Source organism: Miscanthus floridulus, unplaced genomic scaffold (assembly GCF_019320115.1).
Source record: "Miscanthus floridulus cultivar M001 unplaced genomic scaffold, ASM1932011v1 os_1686_1_2, whole genome shotgun sequence".
Lineage (NCBI taxonomy): Eukaryota > Viridiplantae > Streptophyta > Magnoliopsida > Poales > Poaceae > Miscanthus > Miscanthus floridulus.
Window position 1 is genome coordinate 19104 of NW_027097852.1, and position 18966 is coordinate 38069.

Below are 18966 nucleotides of genomic sequence, written 5' to 3' on the forward strand. Positions count from 1 at the left end.
AGTTGAAGGCACAGGAGGCGACCCTTAAAAGATACCGACAAGTGATAGACGAGCAAAGAGTGTGCCTCAACCTACCAAAGATCTATGAGGAGCTTCCCCATGAATTTTGCCCATAGGTGTTGGAGTTTCTTTCTATGTAATAAGACGTTAGTAGTACGGGTCAAATTGAGTCAAGTCGAGTCTAGTAGTGTGGTGTGAACTTTGGTGTGCCTAGTTGGATTGTTATTATGTTGATGTGTGAGTTGGATTTTTGTAATGAGTACTGGAACTTTGTGGGCTTGTCTGCAAGTTCCATAGTTAAGAATATTAAGGTTTGAGTCAATAAATAAATAGTTGGGTTTCGTAAATCATGTTCTCTCGGATCTATTTTTCGGAGCAGTCTTCCCTTATCTCAATACCAATCTAAATTTACTTGACAAACAATTATGAAATTTTTATGGGAACAACTAGACTTAAGTATCTTTCTAATTCCTCTGGAATCACCCCTATGCCTGCTCTGGTTTCTGAGATATAGTTGTTTTAAGTTGAAGTTTCTGCGCAGTCTAAAATCTAGGACAGTTTCGGTTGTATCCTATTTTTTTGTAACCTAACGACAGAATCTAAGCATGTGGTCTAAATAAAAGTTGTAGATAATTTCTTAATATTTCCAACCATGTAAAGAACGTATCTTTTGGATATCTGGAACTTGATATAAGACTGTTTTACCGAGCTGCTGATGTTGGATTTCGTCCAGAAAATTTTTAGAATGTATTCTATAACTCTATAAGTGCATATAACTTAGAAATTTCTAAATTTTGAATATTTTATTGGATGTCAGATGCCTAGAAGAGGAATAGGCCGGGGTCATGGAGGTGTTCCCCCGCATCCACCTCCACCTACTATTGAGCAACTTCTAGCAGTGCAGACACAAGCTTATGCAAGCTCTGGTGCAGAATAAACATAATCAACCAATTGGTGGAGCACCGCATGACAAGCGTGGTGAATTCTTGAAGGGCCGCCCCTTGGTGTTTTCTCATGCCACTGATCCAATGGAAGCATATGATTCGCTTCATGCAGTGGAAAAGCAACTCTACATAGCGCAATGCAATGACCAACAGAAGGTGTTATACGCGTCAGGACAACTCTAGGGAGAAGCTCGAGACTGGTGGGAGTCAATCAAATTTGGACATCCCACTAATGCTCCTCCTGTCACCTGGTAGGAATTTAGAGAGAATTTTAGATCCTACCACATACCTGAAGGATTGATAGAGCTCAAGCAGGAGGAATTCAGGGCTCTAAAATATGGATCTATGTCTATGGCTGAGTATCATGACAAATTTACTCAGTTGTCATGTTATGCTCCAAATGATGTCGTTGATGATGCTAATAAGTAATGCCGCTTTCTCAAGGGTTTGTATGATGGTCTGCAACTCCAGCTTATGTCCAATACATACCCCAATTTATAGACACTAGTTAATCACACCATTGTTATTGACAATAAGCGCAAAGAGATGGAGGCTAAGAAGAGGAAGCTTTAGGGACAGGCCTTTAGAAGCAATACTCGTCCTTGCACCAATCCTCACTAAGGCTTCCCGTAGAGGTACCAGGGACCACCCAATTAGTGGAATCGTGGTCAATACCCTCAGCGCAACCCAAACCAGCAACGTCCACCGTATCAGTAGCAGAATGCCAATCAACACCCTCAGCAGTAGAATTGGCCAGTAGACACTATGACAGGGAATGCCTAACAACACTCGCATAAAGACCAGCGCACCTAGCACCCCCGACATATGCTATCATTGTGGAGAAGTTAGGCATTATGCTAATCATTGCCCTAGGAAGCAGAATCAGCTAACACCCTAGGGTCAGCACAGTAATCAGAAGGGAACGCCTCAGAAGCCAGCACCCAACACAGGAAAGGTGAATCATGTGTCTACAGAGATGGCGCTTGTGGAACTAGAAGTCATGCTTGGTACGTTTGATGTTAATTCCACTCCTGCCACTATTCTTTTTTATTCTAGAGCTTCGCATTCTTTCATATCATAAGCATTTGTTAGAACGCATAGCATACCCTTATGTGCCATGCAAAATCCCATATTAGTAAACTCACCAGGAGGTAGTATGCAAGCTTCTTATCATTGTCTTCTGATTAGTCTATCCTTAAGGGGGGTAGAATTTCAAAGTGAGCCCCATTGTGTTGAGAACATCTGGCATTGATGTGATTCTGGGTATGGACTAGATGAAGCAAAACCAGACAGTCATTCAGTGTCAAGAGAAGGTAATTGTTGTGACTGCACCGAATGGGGAAAGAATTAGTGTTGATGTTGTACTACAAACACAGCCGACAACCACATGTGAATTAACTTGATGATCACGTCAACAAAGAGGACCCAGTGGTGGATGAGTTTCAGATATGTTTCCCCGATGACTTGCTAGGTATGCCACCTAACCAGTGACATTGAGTTTATTATTGAATTATTACCTAGAACTGTACCTATAGCTAAGCGTCTATATAGAATGGGGGTTAATGAACTAGAGGAACTTAAGAAACAGATAAAGGAGTTATAGGAGAAAGGTTTCATTCGTCCTAGTTCATCTTGTGGAGCACCGGTTATATTTGTTGACAAGAAGGATGGTACTTAGAGAATATGTGTTGATTATCACTACACCACAACACTAATATAGCGTCATATGTGTGTCATTATAAGTTCACTAATACCATTGAATTGTTGGTCAGGTATAGCTAGCCCACAGATCAAGTGTCGGTAAATGTACCTTTTGCGTTGAACTATCTGTCGGTATAAATATTTGGCTGTATAGTTGAACCGTCGGTCAGAATAGATAAACAAAAAGGACGAACCTTCGGTCGGTATAGACTGGTGCACGCTCTGAAAAAGAAAAAAGGCCCATTCGTGGGAAGATAAAGATGGGCCTTCATGCCAGCAGCCCAACTCAACACCCAACTCCCTCAACCCTAACCCCCACGTCTAGACTCCCCCCTCTCTCTCCCAATCTTCCAAAGCCGCCGCCCTACACTTCTCCTCTTCGTCTCTTCTCTCGCCTCAACACCACCGCCGCTGCCGTCGCTTGTAGATCGAGATTCACCCGGCGCCACCACGAAGGATCAAGATCGATCCAGTGCTGCCGCATAGACCTTGAGATGTTGCCGGTGCCGTCTACCACTCCTCCCTTCCGAAGGCAATGGCTGCTGGATCCTATAGCCGGGCGGGATTCAAGGATGAACCGACAGATCTAGGATGGGCGTCTAGAACCGTGACTTGCCATCTGCTCCTACTGCTTTGGAGGTACGTGAATCATTCGCATTCTGCTCCATCATGGGCTCTTCCTGTAGGATTGGACCATGGAGACAACATTATTCTTTGGGGCTCAGGTGGGTCCACCGCCGTCATGATGGAAGCGCCTGTGGAGCAGTAGCAGCAAGCAGATCTTGGTGCCCTGGCGTTGCGGCTGCAGGCGCGAGTCTATAGGCACGGGTGGCCGGCATATGGAGCCTGGATCTAGCACGCATGGGACTCGCCTGGCTGTCTCCTCTTCGGCATGGTCGGCGCTCTCAAGCTTTGCCGGCTATGATGAATTGTTGGCGTGCTGCTCTGTGGTGAGGCTGAGCGGAAGCTCTATTTAATTCCTACAGTAGTTGTTTTGTATACATGTAATACAGTTAGTGCATGTGCATAGTTGTTTTTAATACATGTAATACAGTTAGCTCTGTTCCTTTAATTCCTACAGCCGAGCCAATGGAAACTATTTTGTTTTCCAATTCTAGGTCTCAACTTACTTGCACTACTTTACTGTGTTTCTGAGTTTTCATTACCTTTTGATAGAGTATTGCATATTTGCATCTGTGAGTTGGTGCTGAATTGTACAGAATTGTGATAGGTTCGGATTTGTGTGGGAACTTTTCTTCGAAGACTTTGAAAGGCCCAATTCCTGTAGAGATTGGTAAACTGACAGCTAAATAAAATGTATGTTTCACTATCTGCTTTCATGTGAATTCATTCTTTTCATTTGCCACTAGGTGTTGACATGATTTTCTTACTTCTGCGGGTGCAGTTATGATATATACTATTTATGGATTTCTTTACTAGATGTATTCATGCATCTTTTTCTACCCTCAGACACCTAGAAAAAAATTGCATACAAACTGTATGCACCGTGGAGCCATGCATACCAACCATCATTACTGCGACGCGTGTCTCTGCACAGCTAGCCCCACAAAACAAGAATAAACCTCCTCGTGTTTCACCTGCTGACCTTGTAATTTTCTTAATATAACCTTGCTTTCAGTTCTTGCAGTTCTATACATTTGTTCAATTTTTGCTGACAAGTGCATAAACCATTTCAGGTTGGAAAGGAGGTCACATTATATGCCTTGTTTTGGCTAGAAGTTGTGGCTAAGGCAACAGTCATTTCAACAAATCCAACCAATATACTAGGAGGCCAGCCTCTTGGAAAGCAGTATTGTGAAGTTGTTGTGAAGGTTGTGATTAAAAGGGATACAGTGCTACCTCGCCCTTATGGTGACATTGAGACTTTGGCTGATGCTAAGTCAATGCCAATTCATTGGCCATAGAACAGAGTAATAAACTAAACTTTCTTTTGTTTCTTTTATTCATATATGTGATAAGTGAACAAAGTTTCTAATTAATGATATTTGTAATAGTTGAACGTCAGCAAGGCATCACATTCATCAAAGTCTACTGCAGGTATGTATTTTTCCTGAATTTTACTTATACCAAGCTGCAATTTGTGATGCTGAACACACCCTGCTATGCATACAACACACTATCAAAAGAATTTGGTACTGCTTGTTCTTATTCATTGCCATCTAAATGTATTTGTTGGGCTGTTTTTTTTTCTTTTGAATTTTACATTCATCAAACTGCTATTTGTGATGCTTCAGTAACCATAAACGTTACCTGTGTCCCAGCCCTGTCTTGAAGGCTGACTCCCCCTTGCTATTCTCCTCTTTCACCCACTGAACTAAGTTAATAACCCTGAATCATCGGAATGAGGAAAAAGGGAACCCATGCCAGCAACTGTGAATCCCTGAAAAGTTTCTTGCTTGTTTTTGTACTGCGATATAAAGTCATGAAGAGTACAACTATTGCATATAAAAGCAATGTAATAAATTACATTATTTACATATATCGGTGATGCCTGCTTTTGTTAAGTTTTAGACGTGTCTCTGGCTTGCAAGGCTGTATGGTAGTTTTGCTTACTACAAAAAATAGCAGTTAGTGCAAGCCTATTTTAATCAGCATGAGAATGATATTATGTTTCTTTCTTTAATCTGAGATTAATTGTTTCATAAATGAGAAATAGTTCTTGCATATATTCTTCAAAACCATGACATGGTGGCATTGGTCCAATGAGTTCTCCCTATCCACATATTGAAAAAAACCCAGTGTTTTTCACTAACATTATGCTTCTTTTTAAGTGTCCTCGACATGTATTTGATTGATTAAAAATAGCAATTTGACCACATCACCATAGGCCTGTACTTGTTACAACTGTTAGATAATGAACAGTGGATTTGCCAAGTCCATCTTAGTGACAGGTAGAAAACTGCTCATGGCTACTCTTAGTAACTTTATCTTCCCTTTTATGATAGACAAAGCAATAGCTCAAAAAATGGTTTTGATTATGCAAAATTTATCTTTGGCTGAACTAACTATCAGCTTCAACTAACTACCATCAATGTCTTTGTTAGTTAGAAACGCCTTGGTGAGATTAACAGTTTACTAGAAGCACAATTGGAACGCTGCATCTGACAGAACAAAGTACTACAGTACAAGTTGGAACTGAAAAATATGATTTGATTTTTCAGGTGGAAGGCCCTAGATGTAACGTGATTATTTTGTGTCAGCAAGCAGATCAAACATTTTGTAAGATGGAGATGAAACATCGATGGATGCTAGTTGCTTTGGAGATATAGCATTTTGTAAAGAACTGCTTGGGGATGGATGCTAGTTGCTTTGGATGATGTAACATTTTGTAAAGAACTCCTTAGGCATGTTAGCTGTGAGGTGTGCAAGCCAGACTTGTGTGTTGTGAAGAATACTATAATTTGGTGTCTCATGTTACTGTTAGGTGTGCAACCCAGCATGACTATTACATGTACCAATTGGCATGAATGAAATCTAAGATATGTCATTGTGACTCGATTTTGTGTCTCATGTTGAATGTGACCTTGTATGTTTCATGAATAAAAGAATACTATAATTTGGTTAATGTGAGATTAATAATGTATTTTTGCGTCATGTGATCTATGCGTTGGATTGTTGGTTGGTATAAATCCCTTTAGCCTTGAACTGTTGGACGGTAAAACTACTATATGCCATCTGCCTGTTGGTTGGTATTGATTCAGCATTTCGTCAGACTATCTGTCGCTAAAAGTATGTCGATCGCTATAACCCTATCCCGACACCACTAGTAAGGAAAATGGACCCTAGGCCCATTTACTTTGGATTTTGGTGTTTGATGACTAATACAGCCAAATTGGACTAATGAATTTGCAAGTGTTTGTTTTGTAGTTCAATAGGGTGCAAGACGTGACTTGGACAAAGGCGACGTGATGATCCGATGATCAACACCATAAGCAAGACCTTAGGAGCACAAGAAAAGACACAAGATATCAAGCAAAGTCCAAGCACGAAGATAGGAACCCAGCCGGTCACAAGATCGTGAAGAAATGAGCACACAGAGAGCACAGGACGCTGCACAGGATGCTGCATAGGATGCTGCACAGGACACTCCGATACATAGGATGCTGCATCGGACACTGCATAGGACGCTGCACAGGACGCTCCGATGCATAGGACGCTGCACCAGGACGCTGCACAGGACGCTGCACTGGACGCTCCGATCAAGCAACAGCAGAGTCAACAGTAGCGACCAGATGTTGCATAGGACGCTGCATCGGACGCTCCGATGCACAGGATGCTGCACCGGACGCTGCATAGGACGCTGAGTGTCAGAGTCCGGTCAACATCAGTAAGGTTCCAGAGAGCCGTTTTTGTGACCGGACGCGTCCGGTTAGTGCTGATAGGACGCTGGTCAGAGTCCGGTGAGTAGCAGAAAAGCGTGATTTCGTCCCTAACGGCTACTTTCTTAGGGGGGCTTATAAATAGACCCCCCAACCGGCCATTTGAGGTGTGTGGAGCTGAGGAAATGTACCAAGGGTGTTGATACACCATTTTAGTGATCTCTACTTGCATAGTGCTTAGTGTTTCATCAGGTGATTAGCGTAGGTCCTTTGCGAAGTGCTTAGGTTGATTAGACCACCGCTTATGGCTTGCTATAGGTTTAGGCCTAGTGTTTAGTGAGGTTTGCATACCTCTTACCACCCAGTGCTTGCAAGCACCATTGTTGTACATTGGAGGGGCTTGAAGTCTTACGAGATCACACCAACCGCGTTTGTGGTGTGGCCGCCACCGTGTATTGGAGGAAACAAGGCCCACGGCGTTTCAGCCGGAAGCTTGATAGTGAAGACGGCGGGGAGCATCCGGGAGAGGCTTGCCGAAAGGCATGTCGGAGACCCACTTGCGTGTGGGGAAGGCCCGAGGCTATCCATAGAGTTACCCGACCGGGAGCTTGGCCCTTGCGAGGGATTCCTTGCAAGGGGCTCCAACGAGGACTAAGGGGAAGCTTGTGCGCTTCTCGATACCTCGGTAAAAATACCAGAGTCATCGACAGGAGTTTGCATATCTCTACCTTGCTCTTTAGCTTCCGCATTTACATTGATTACTTTACTACATTTGTGGTAGAGATAGCAACATACTAGCAAAACCGTAGTTGCACATTTAGATAGTTTATCTTTTGCATAGGTTTGCTAAGGTTAGAAAAAGAGGCCATAGTTTAAAGTTAGAATTTTTAAGTTGCCTAATTCACCCCCCCCCTCTTAGGCGTCACGGTCCCCTTCAATTGGTATCAGAGCCGGTTGGCTCAATTTGGACCTTTGGCTTAACCGCCGTTGAGCCGACGCTATTTAGAGTGGTTGGGATGGATACCGTTAGGCCTCCGCACTTTGACGGCACTAACTTCCCATACTATAAAGCTAGAATGGCTTGTCACCTTGAGGTGGTTGATTTGGGTGTATGGAGTCACTCATGACGGGATGAAACCCATCAAGAATCCCAAAAAACCCACAAAGAGTGATGAAAAAGAATTGCACTTCAATGCTAGAGCTAAAAATTGCTTGTTTGAATCACTTAGTATGGATGTTTTTAACCAAGTATTCACTTTAAATACGGCACACGAAATTTGGTTAAAACTCTAAGAGCTCCATGACGGCACAAGCAATGTCCGTGAGCAAAAACATTGTCTAGCAAAGCAAAACTATGATTCCTTTACTATGAATGATGATGAGCTTGTTCATGATATGTATTCCCGTTTGAATCTAATTATCAATGAGCTCCATTCTATAGGATTATTAAAGCTAGATGATGTGGACATCGTGAGGAAGATCATCTTCGTGCTACCACAAAAGAAATATGCAAGCATCATCACCATCCTTCACAACATGGAGGACTTGAGCAACATGACCCCGAGCATAGTCATTGGTAAGTTAGTGGCATTTGAAATGTCACGTAAGATGGGTCAAGAAGAAGCTTCTTCATCAAGCAAAGGCAAAGCTCTCGCTTGTAGCGAGAAAAAGAAGATGAAGGGCAAGCAAGTTGAGACAAGCTCAAGCTCAAGTTCCTCAAGTGAAGAAGAAGAAGAAGATGAGGACGATGACGATGATGATGAAGATTCAAATGATGATCAATCTTCCTCCTCCACCTCCGATCTTGATGAAGAATCAATCAAAGTAATCAACAAGGTGGAGAAGATGATCCAAAGGCTCAATGTCAAGGGTGTGCCCATCCAAATTCAAGATTTCATTTTCACAAATCAAAGAAATGAGCAAAGAAAGAGAGGATGCTATGGATACGGCGAGTTGGGGCACTTTGTGGAAATTTGTCCAAACAAGTCCACACCCAAGACAAAGAAGAAGGCATGCAAGAACCAAGCCCTCACATCAATAAGATCATGGGATGATTCTTCAAGTGAAGAAGAACCCCATCACAAGAGGCGAGGCCGCAAGCACTCATCATCAAGCTCCTCTTGTGTGTGCCTTATGGCACGAGGTAATGAAAGCTCTTCCTCTAGTGAGAGTGATAGTGATGATGATATGCCTTCTTATCATGAACTTGTGCAAGAAAATCTTAAATTTGCTAAAGCTTGCACTAGTCAACAAAAGAAGCTCAAAAGTTTAAAAGAAAAGCTAGATAGTTCACAAAAAGCATACAAAACCTTGCTTGAACAATATGAGAACTTTGCTAATCTCAATGTTGAACTATCTACTAAAATTGAGAAACTTGAGACTAGTGCAACAACAAATGCATGCACAATCAATGATGAGCAACTCTTAAAGAAAAAATGAAAAATTAAAAGAAAAGTTAGCTAGCTCACAAGAAGCATATAATAGTTTGCATGCTAAAATGGAAACCATGTGCAAACATTGTGATGAGCTAACTAATAAAGTTGCTAATCTTGAAGCCGTTAGCACAACCCCCACCAAGGCATCTAAAAGGAAAAGTTCTATCTTTAACATGTCTAAAAAGGATGCCTCTACTTCTTACAATGATTTATGTTTAGACTCACCTTTGTGCAACCAAGTTTGTGTTGAGAAAGTTGTTGTAGATACATGCACACAAGAGGTTGCAAAGGAGAATGAGCAACTCAAGCAAGAAGTAGCTCGCCTCACCAAAGACTTGACTCAAGTGAAAGGCAAGGCGAAGCAAACCCAACTTCATCAAGATAACACTGTCAAGGGAGTGAAGAAGCTTGATGAAGGACAAACCGTGGATTTGTTACGTGTGCCACAAGGAAGGTCACAAGTCCTATGAGTGCAAGGTGAAGAATGGGGGAGGAGCAAAGAAGAAGGAGAAAAAGCAAACAAGCAAGCTCTCCAACACCTACACCAACAAGATGGACAAGAAGGCCTCCACACCTTATCTCTTGAAGAAGAAGAAAAATGACAAGGTGATGGCCATCAAGGTGAACAAGCAAGCCAACAATGGGGTCAAACGCTTTTGGGTGCCAAAGGAAATCATTTCAAACATGAAGAGCACCAAGAAGGTTTGGATCCCGAAAGGGAAGTAAGAAGTCCGTCGGATGTCGGGGAATTTGGAAACTTGGCAAAGTATGGGTGCATTTCATGGGGTGCATCATGATAGACAAAGTCATTGCCAAGTAGGTTAGTGAATACTATGGACCCAAATTCCCCTTCCCATGTTAGGTAACTAGATGTCATTACTTTCAATTAGTATTCATTTCAATTGGTATTGTTTTTCAATTGTTATACTCTTAAAGCATCTAGTTATCTTTCATGCCTATGTTTGCATTTACATGTTTAAATCTTTTGTCATGCATTCAATAGGTATATCATATGGTAGGCTTGCTCTGTTTCTTTATCAACCCTTGGAGCAAACCTACATGGTTTAAAATTGTTTAGGAGCACGGCACATAGCTTGTTTTACAATTTTTTATCTAATATGTGCCAAAGTCTAAATTGTAGATAATCTCTCCCAAATACCATCTTTCAAGTGGTATTTTGATTACTTTAAATCAATGTGCACAAATTTTACAAGTATTCAACACTTATGTGCACAAACTTAGGGGGAGCTTATTCTACAACTTTGATGCTTTGAGACTAACACTTTTTCAAATGGTATCAATTTTTCAAACCTATCACATGTGTTAATAGTCTCATTGTAAGGAAATTAGAGTCCCCAGAGTTAAGCATCATTCTTCAATTGGCATAATCATGTTGATTTCATTTCATATTTATATGCTTTCTCCATGCATTATATAGATTAAACTCTCTTGTACAATAAATTGCTAATTATGCATATACTTTACTTTCTACCATATGTATGCATATATTTAGGGGGAGCTTAGTCTATATAATGTGAGAGTCAAATTTTGTGATCCATTTCACTCTACATACAAAGAATCACAAAGTTTGACCCTACCTTATGCTACTAATGTCTTCCTTTTCGGTGTTTGATTCCAAAGGGGGAGAATTTAGAGAACCAAAAGCAAGCATTATTTATTGGACCTATTGGTCTACAAGTGGTAATGGTTCAAGAAAGGGAGGATAGTGGATTATGGATTAGTCTAAGTAATGGGGAGAACTTGTAGGAAACAAGGCTTAAATCCATAATGCCACATGGGGACATTTGCAAGGGCAAGATAAGGTTGCATATAGTATCTTATATATAGTATCTTTTAGCATCACATAACCTTGTCCCTTGCATTGCATCCTAGCAAGTAAATAGTTTTCTAATTTCAATTTTTTTTATTTTTTGCTTGCTTTGGTCGTGTTGTCATCAATCACCAAAAATGGAGAGATTGTAAGGAAAATGGACCCTAGGCCCATTTACTTTGGATTTTGGTGTTTGATGACTAACACAACCAAATTGGATTAATGAATTTATAAGTGTTTGTTTTGTAGTTCAATAGGGTGCAAGACGTGACTTGGACAAAGGCGATGTGATGATCCAATGATCAACACCATAAGCAAGACCTTAGGAGCACAAGAAAAGACACAAGATATCAAGCAAAGTCCAAGCACGAAGATAGGAACTAAGCCGGACGCAAGATCGCGAAGAAACGAGCTCACAGAGAGCACATGACGCTGCATATGACGCTGCACAGGATGCTCCGATGCACAGGACGCTGCACCGGACACTGCACAGGATGCTCCAATGCACAGGACGCTGCACCGGACGCTCCGATCAAGCAATAGCAGAGTCAACAGCAGCGACCGAATGCTGCACAGGACGCTGCACCGAACGCTCCGATGCACAGGATGCTGCACCGGACGCTGCATAGGACGCTGAGTGTCAGAGTCCGGTCAACACCAATAAGGTTCGAGAGAGCTGTTTTCGTGATCGGACGCGTCTGGTCAGTGCTGATAGGACGCTGGTCAGAGTCTGGTCAGTAGCAGAAAAACGGGATTTCAGTCCCCAATGGCTAGTTTCTCAGTGGGGCTTATAAATAGACCCCCAGCCGGCCATTTGAGGTGTGTGGAGCTGACGAAACATACCAAGGGTGTTGATACACCATTTTAGTGATCTCCACTTGAATAATGCTTAGTGTTTCATCAGGTGATTAACGTAGGTGCTTTACGAAGTGCTTAGGTTGATTAGACCACCGCTTATGCGCTTACTCTAGGTTTAGGCCTAGTGTTTAGTGAGGTTTGCATACCTCTTACCACCCGGTGCTTGCAAGCACCATTGTTGTACATTGGAGGGGCTTGAAGTCTTGCGAGGATCACACCAACCACGTTTGTGGTGTGGCCGCCACCGTGTATTGGAAAGAACAAGGCCCGCGGCATTTTGGCTGGAAGCTTGATAGTGAAGACGATGGGGAGCATCTGGGAGAGGCTTGCCAGAAGGCACGTCAGGAGACCCACTTGCGCGTGGGGAAGGCCCGAGGCTATCCACGGAGTTACCCGACTGGGAGCTTAGCCCTTGCGAGGGATTCCTTACGAGGGGCTCCAACGAGGACTAGGGGGAAGCTTGCGCGCTTCTCGATACCTCGGTAAAAATACCGGAGTTGTCGACAGGAGTTTACATATCTCTACCTTGCTCTTTAGCTTCCGCATTTACATTGATTACTTTACTACATTTGCGGTAGAGATAGCAACACACTAGCAAAACCGTAGTTGCACATTTAGATAGTTTATCTTTTGCATAGGTTTGCTAAGGTTAGAAAAAGAGGTCATAGTTTAAAGTTAGAATTTTTAAGTTGCCTAATTCACCCCCCCCTCTTAGGTGTCATGGTCCCCTTCAGCCACTTTCAGCGGCAGCAGTTAAGTGTCGGCATAGATCTATACCGATCGATAGTGCGTCGCTGTATCCACCTATAGCGACCAATGGTGCATCACCATTCTGGGGCTGTGGTGTAGTGTATCAGTCACTAAATGAGGTTACAATCAAGAACAAGTATCCGCTACCTAAAATTGATGACCTGTTTGATCAGTTGAGAGGTCCTTGTGTTTTCTCTAAGATTGACCTGCGTTCTAGGTTATCATCAGTTGAATATTCATGCAACTGACATACCCAAGATAACTTTTACTATGAGGTATGGTTTATATGAGTACACCGTTATATCCTTTGGTTTGATCAATGCGCCTGCATACTTTATGTACTTGATGAATAAGGTGTTCATGGAGTTTTTGGATAAGTTTGTGGTGGTATTTATCGATGATATATTGGTATTCTCCAAAATGGAAGAAGAGCACGCTGAACATCTAAGGTTGGTCTTGTAAAAGTTTAGGGAATACAAGTTGTATGCTAAGCGAAGCAAGTGTGAGTTTTGGTTGAAGAAAGTTTCTTTCCTAGGCTATATTGTCTCTAATGGTGGAATAGCAGTAGATCCAAGTAAGGTGAGAGATGTGTTGAATTAGAAACCACCAACCGATATGGGAGAGATTTGTAGTTTCTTGGGATTGGCTGGATACTACAGGAGGTTCATAGAGGGGTTTTCTAAACTTGCCAAGCCTATGACAGCTCTATTGGAGAAGAATGCTAAGTTTGTGTGGTCTGAAAAGTGTCAGGCTAGCTTTGAGGAATTGAAGAAGAGGTTGACTATAGCCTCAGTATTGGTTTTGCCAGATCTGTGCAAGAATTTTTCTATCTATTGTGATGCATCTCGTCAAGGTCTTAGATGTGTTTGTAGCATCTGGTTTTAAGAACAAAACCAGATACGCACCATATGTGAGCCCAGGAAATCAAATCTCACATATAGCTACAAATAAGGGTAATATCAAAAGACAATGCTCAATATATAACATACTTAGTATAAAGGATATAACCTTAGACAACAAATAGTGGAAAGATAACTCTGATCTTAGGGTGAAGACTCCAATCCACAGGGACAACTGACTGGTTGATCACAAGCCTAATTCCTCCTAAACTCTAGCAATCTAGTACCCATCTAGGATTTTTTTCTCAATATGTGAAAAATAAAGCAAGCGTAAGTACTTGTCGTACTCAACAAATATAATATGGGGTTCATGAGCCTCACAAGGCTAACTTTGGTTTAACTGCAATTAGCTTTTATTGAGTCATGGTTTTAGCAATAGGGTGGCAACAAAGTTATCATAAGCCCATAAACACATGGTTAGGTAAACATGAATAATAAATAGCATAAATAGTATTCATTAGTGAGCATCTTTATCATCAATATCATCAGTGTTCATCATCATTAACCATTAATGATCATCTATTCCGTGAATGTTCTAAGGCCGCTCGTGACCGTGAGCACAACTGATATACCAGTTTTACACTCTGTAGAGGTTGTACACTTTCACTTTGAGTCATGATTTACCCTTTCACCCGAGGTAGCTAATCTCTTGACCCACTTCCAAGGAAGGTCGGCAGGGTTCACTATGAAGCCTTTCAAAGGTTCGTCTAACAAGTTAGGGCTATTAGATTCACTCGGCAAATAGATATAGAGCCCCCTTCCTGATGGTACAATGACGCGCAACCTATACACAAGGGGACAGAGGCCACACTATACCCGATTCGTCAAGCCATTCTTACGCCAATAAAGATAATCACTAATAAGCTAGAAAAGGTCCTCATACTGAGCTAAAGCTAGAGCCATATAGCCCTCACAGTTGTACTGTAAATCTCGAATGATCACTTACAGATAAGTCCTTAGGGAGAGGAATCCAGAGCACCATAAAACAGCCTAATGCTCTAGCCCCCTGATTCCATGTTGCTAAAAAGCATCTTTTAATGTTTATTGCATATACCATTAGTCAAGTTACAAGATCATGGTTTCAGTTGAGCACTAGCATCATACTAACCAATGCAATACCTCATAGGTGACAAGGAATCTAAGATATCAAATAGCTAGGAAAATTACTACGGTTGCCAAGGTAGACACATGCATATGATTAACATGATATTAAGGTGAATAGGACAACAAGGAAGATCCTATGCTATACTTGCCTTATACGCTTCCTCAAACTTTCTCATACTTTGCTCTAGGTCATCATCTTCTGATCTTCAGCGCTCACAACCGGTTCTCGTTCTACTCATAGCAAGCACCACGCATAGGCAAACATACAAACAATAATAAAAGCAATTGAGAATAGTACACCACATAACAAAACAACATACTAAAAGAGAGCTAATTCTATGGTCACGAGATCACAAGAGACCAAAAACGGAGCTGCGGTTCAAAAGAAACGACTATCGGGAGTTTTATACTCCCTCCGTTCCTTAATATAAGCCATATAGTTTTTAGCACCAATATTAACACATGGCTTGAGGAAGGATATGAGACCGAGAAAAAAAGGAAAATCAGGCCATCTTCTCTCTCCCAATCAGATTACTTCCTAAATCTAAGAGATTGGTTGGGGCATATGCTATGTACGGTGGGAAGGTTTCCAAACTAATCGGCGTGGGAGCTGATACGTACCTATATTTTGAAATTTTCTTTATAAATCTATATGGCTTATATTAAGGAATGGAGGGAGTTTTATAAAAGGAGAAGGACAACTAGAAGCTTGATATATTTTAATTGAGCAAAACCATGTGAAACATATTAATCCACATTACACAAAATCACATTTTATTTTGAAAGCTAAGTTAAACTAGCCATATTTTACTAACATATATTATCGTATAATTCAAGTTAGATTTTATCTTTGCCAAAATAAAAGAGAGCACCTACTCGAACTGCATGTGGCGTGGATTCGAGCTAAACAAATTATTATACTATAAAAACACATTGGTGATTGTAATTAATTAAACCATATAAATATTTGCATATAAAATGTCGAAGTGTGACACCTATATTGTTTTTAAATTAGAAAACTTGTTGCCTATACATTTAATCAAATTAATTAATATTTATCTATCAACAGTGAAACATGTGGCATGATCAACTTCGCTGCTAAATTATCGATTACATCGACATGAGGTTAACGCAACAAGAACAAACTAAATCGGAGCTAAACGATAAAAATATCAAGAGTTTAAGGTTTAGAAAGGATTATTTGGCAAGAATGATATTTTTGGTACTTCGCGTTCAAACGATAGATTAAAGATAAAGATGATTATCATCATGGGCAAAGGAATCAATGCATGGAGCGGCTGACCTTCAACTATTCATCAGGGTGCTCGTTTGCATGCTGCACGATGTAGGTTGCTAGTAGCAAGGACAGGGCGATCGATTTGCAGCTGCATGAGATGTAGTGAAGTTGATTGACAAAAGGAAGGAGCACGATTAAGCATAAAAATAAATAGATCGAAGGGATATAGGAGATGGATTGGTCACCTACTTTGCTAGCTACGTAGCGCTTAATCGCTGACTTGTACGTGCATGTGCAAAACGGCGACAACTTGGTGGTCTTCCTCGCATGCATGAAGGCTTGCTCTCGATCCGTTGCTCACATGCACGATGGCCTTCTTTGGTGTGAGGCCGCGTTGTGGCAGCTCGCTCCTCACGGCGTGGCTAGGACGTTCGAGAAGTTATGAGGCGATAGGGGCATGCGGCAGAGCTCTGATGGATGGGCAGAAACGCAAAGCTGAGATCGGTGATGGCGGCGACCAGCGAGGCGAAAAATCTAATTTACTAAATGAGAGATTTCTCAAACTGGGGGCTCCCCTTTTCGATAATTTTGGTGTGCTTTGCCCAAGGAGTTGGTACATATATATAGCGAGAAGAACTCTCCATCTCCACGTCAATTAGCGATATGGTACTGATTAATGTTGTATCCTCCACATTTACTAATGGACCTATATAATCATTAAAGCCCTTTAGTAAATAAATGCATGGACCTTTGAGATTTATTAGGATTATTGCACATGGGCTTTGAGCGTCCGGAAAAATGATAGACTTATTATTTTCGGAATTAATTAATTTCGTGGATAAGATAATTCTAGAAAAGTCTAGAATTATTATTTAAGCCACGAAAAATACTCTGAAAGCTCTAAAAATTCAGGAAAATTTTCCAAAGACATTTTGGAACATGATACCCAAATAAAGTATTTGGAGCTCATGAAAAGATAATTTGGAGCATCTAAAAATTAAATTATTCTCACAAACAAGTAGGAACAAGTTCTAGAAAAAACCTAGAAAAATTCTCGAAAAGTTTGTAGAGATTGATTGATGGACGAGAAACTAAAAGGGGTGATTTGCGTTACAAAGAAAAGATTTTAGGAAGCTCCCAATGAAAACTTGAGCTGAGAAACAAAGAATTTGACTGTAGAAAATGATAAAGGCGTGCCAGAGAAGAAAAATCAGCCTACTAACGCATTTTAAAGACTTTGCTCACTCTCAACACACAGTGAAGCAACATGCAAACATCACATCTTCCAAACGCCCATCAAAATTAGAAAACTTTGAAAATTTATATTTTTTCTATAACTAAATTTGCGCTAGCTCAAACTAAACTTGGTAAATTTTATCCAAATATTAAAATAATTCATTTTATTTATTGTTTTCTATGCACAACCCAAAATTAGAAAATTTGGGGTGTGACGATGTTCTTATGCAAGAAGAAAGAGTAGTGGCATATGCATCCCGACAATTGAGAAAGCATGAGCTAAACTATCCTACTCATGATTTGGAATTAGCAGCAGTGGTTCATGCTCTGAAAATATGGAGTCACTATCTTATCGGACATAAGAGTGACATCTATACTGATCATAAGAGTCTGAAGTATATTTTCACTTAGACGGGTCTGAATATGAGACAACGTTGATGGTTAGAGTTGATTAAAGATTATAATCTGGAGGTACACTATCATCCTGGAAAGGCGAATGTTGTTGCCGATTCTCTTAGCAGGAAGAGTTACGCCAAGGAGCTGCAAGTGGCAGCTATGTCAAGTGAGTTATGTGCTGAATTTGAGCAATTGAACTTGGGCTTTGTCACTAATGCAGTGGAGTTGATGATAGAACCCACACTAGGAGTAAGAAATACGCAAGGGTCAGTTATATGATAAGAGGTTAAAGGAAATTCACGGAGAACATAGTGATTGATAAGGCACCAGGTTTCAGTATGGATGATAATGGAACTCTATGGTTTGAGAAAAGACTATGTGTGCCTAAGAATAAGGTTATACGGGATACAATTCTATGTGAGGCACATGAGTCTGCTTACTCTATACATCCTGGGAGTACCAAGATGTATTTGGATCTGAAAAAGAAGTATTAGTGGTATGGACTTAAGAGGGATGTGGCTGAATATGTTACTTTATGTGATACATGTCAGAGAGTCAAAGCTAAACATCAAAGACCTATAGGATTATTACAACCAATGAAGATACCTAAGTGGAAGTGGGAGAAAGTTGAAATGGATTTTATTGTTGGGTTACCACGCACTCAGAGAGGTTATGATTCAATATGGGTGATAGTGGATCGGTTAACTAAAGTTGTGTTTACACCAAAATTTGGGAGAAGAATAGTAGGAACTCAAAGGCTTCCAAGATTGTGTCAATCAAGGAATCGATTGTATAAGGATCGATATCAGTTGATTTAGACGTGACACTGTAATCGTCTCTCTTGAATGACGTCGGCAGATAACGATGATGAGCTACGGTTAGCATCGGGAAACTACTATATTGGACTCTATAAGAAGGAAAAGATTAGGGTCCAAGTTATCTTAAGATAGGAATGTTTTCTTCTATACCAAAGATTATAATGAGTCGTACTCGAGTAGGATTCATATTTAGGCTCTAGGTATAAATATTGGACCTCGGCTATTTTAAAGGACACACAATCAATCAAATACAAGTTACTTACTTTTTTGGCTCTGGCCACCCCTTAGGACTAGGAGTAGAGTAGATCTCGGTGAGTTCTTCAGTGAGTAGGGCTACATCGGTCCAGCCGACCTCCGGCTTGTCTGTAAGTATCGTCATGGCTTATACTTCTATTCATACGACTATATCGATCCGGT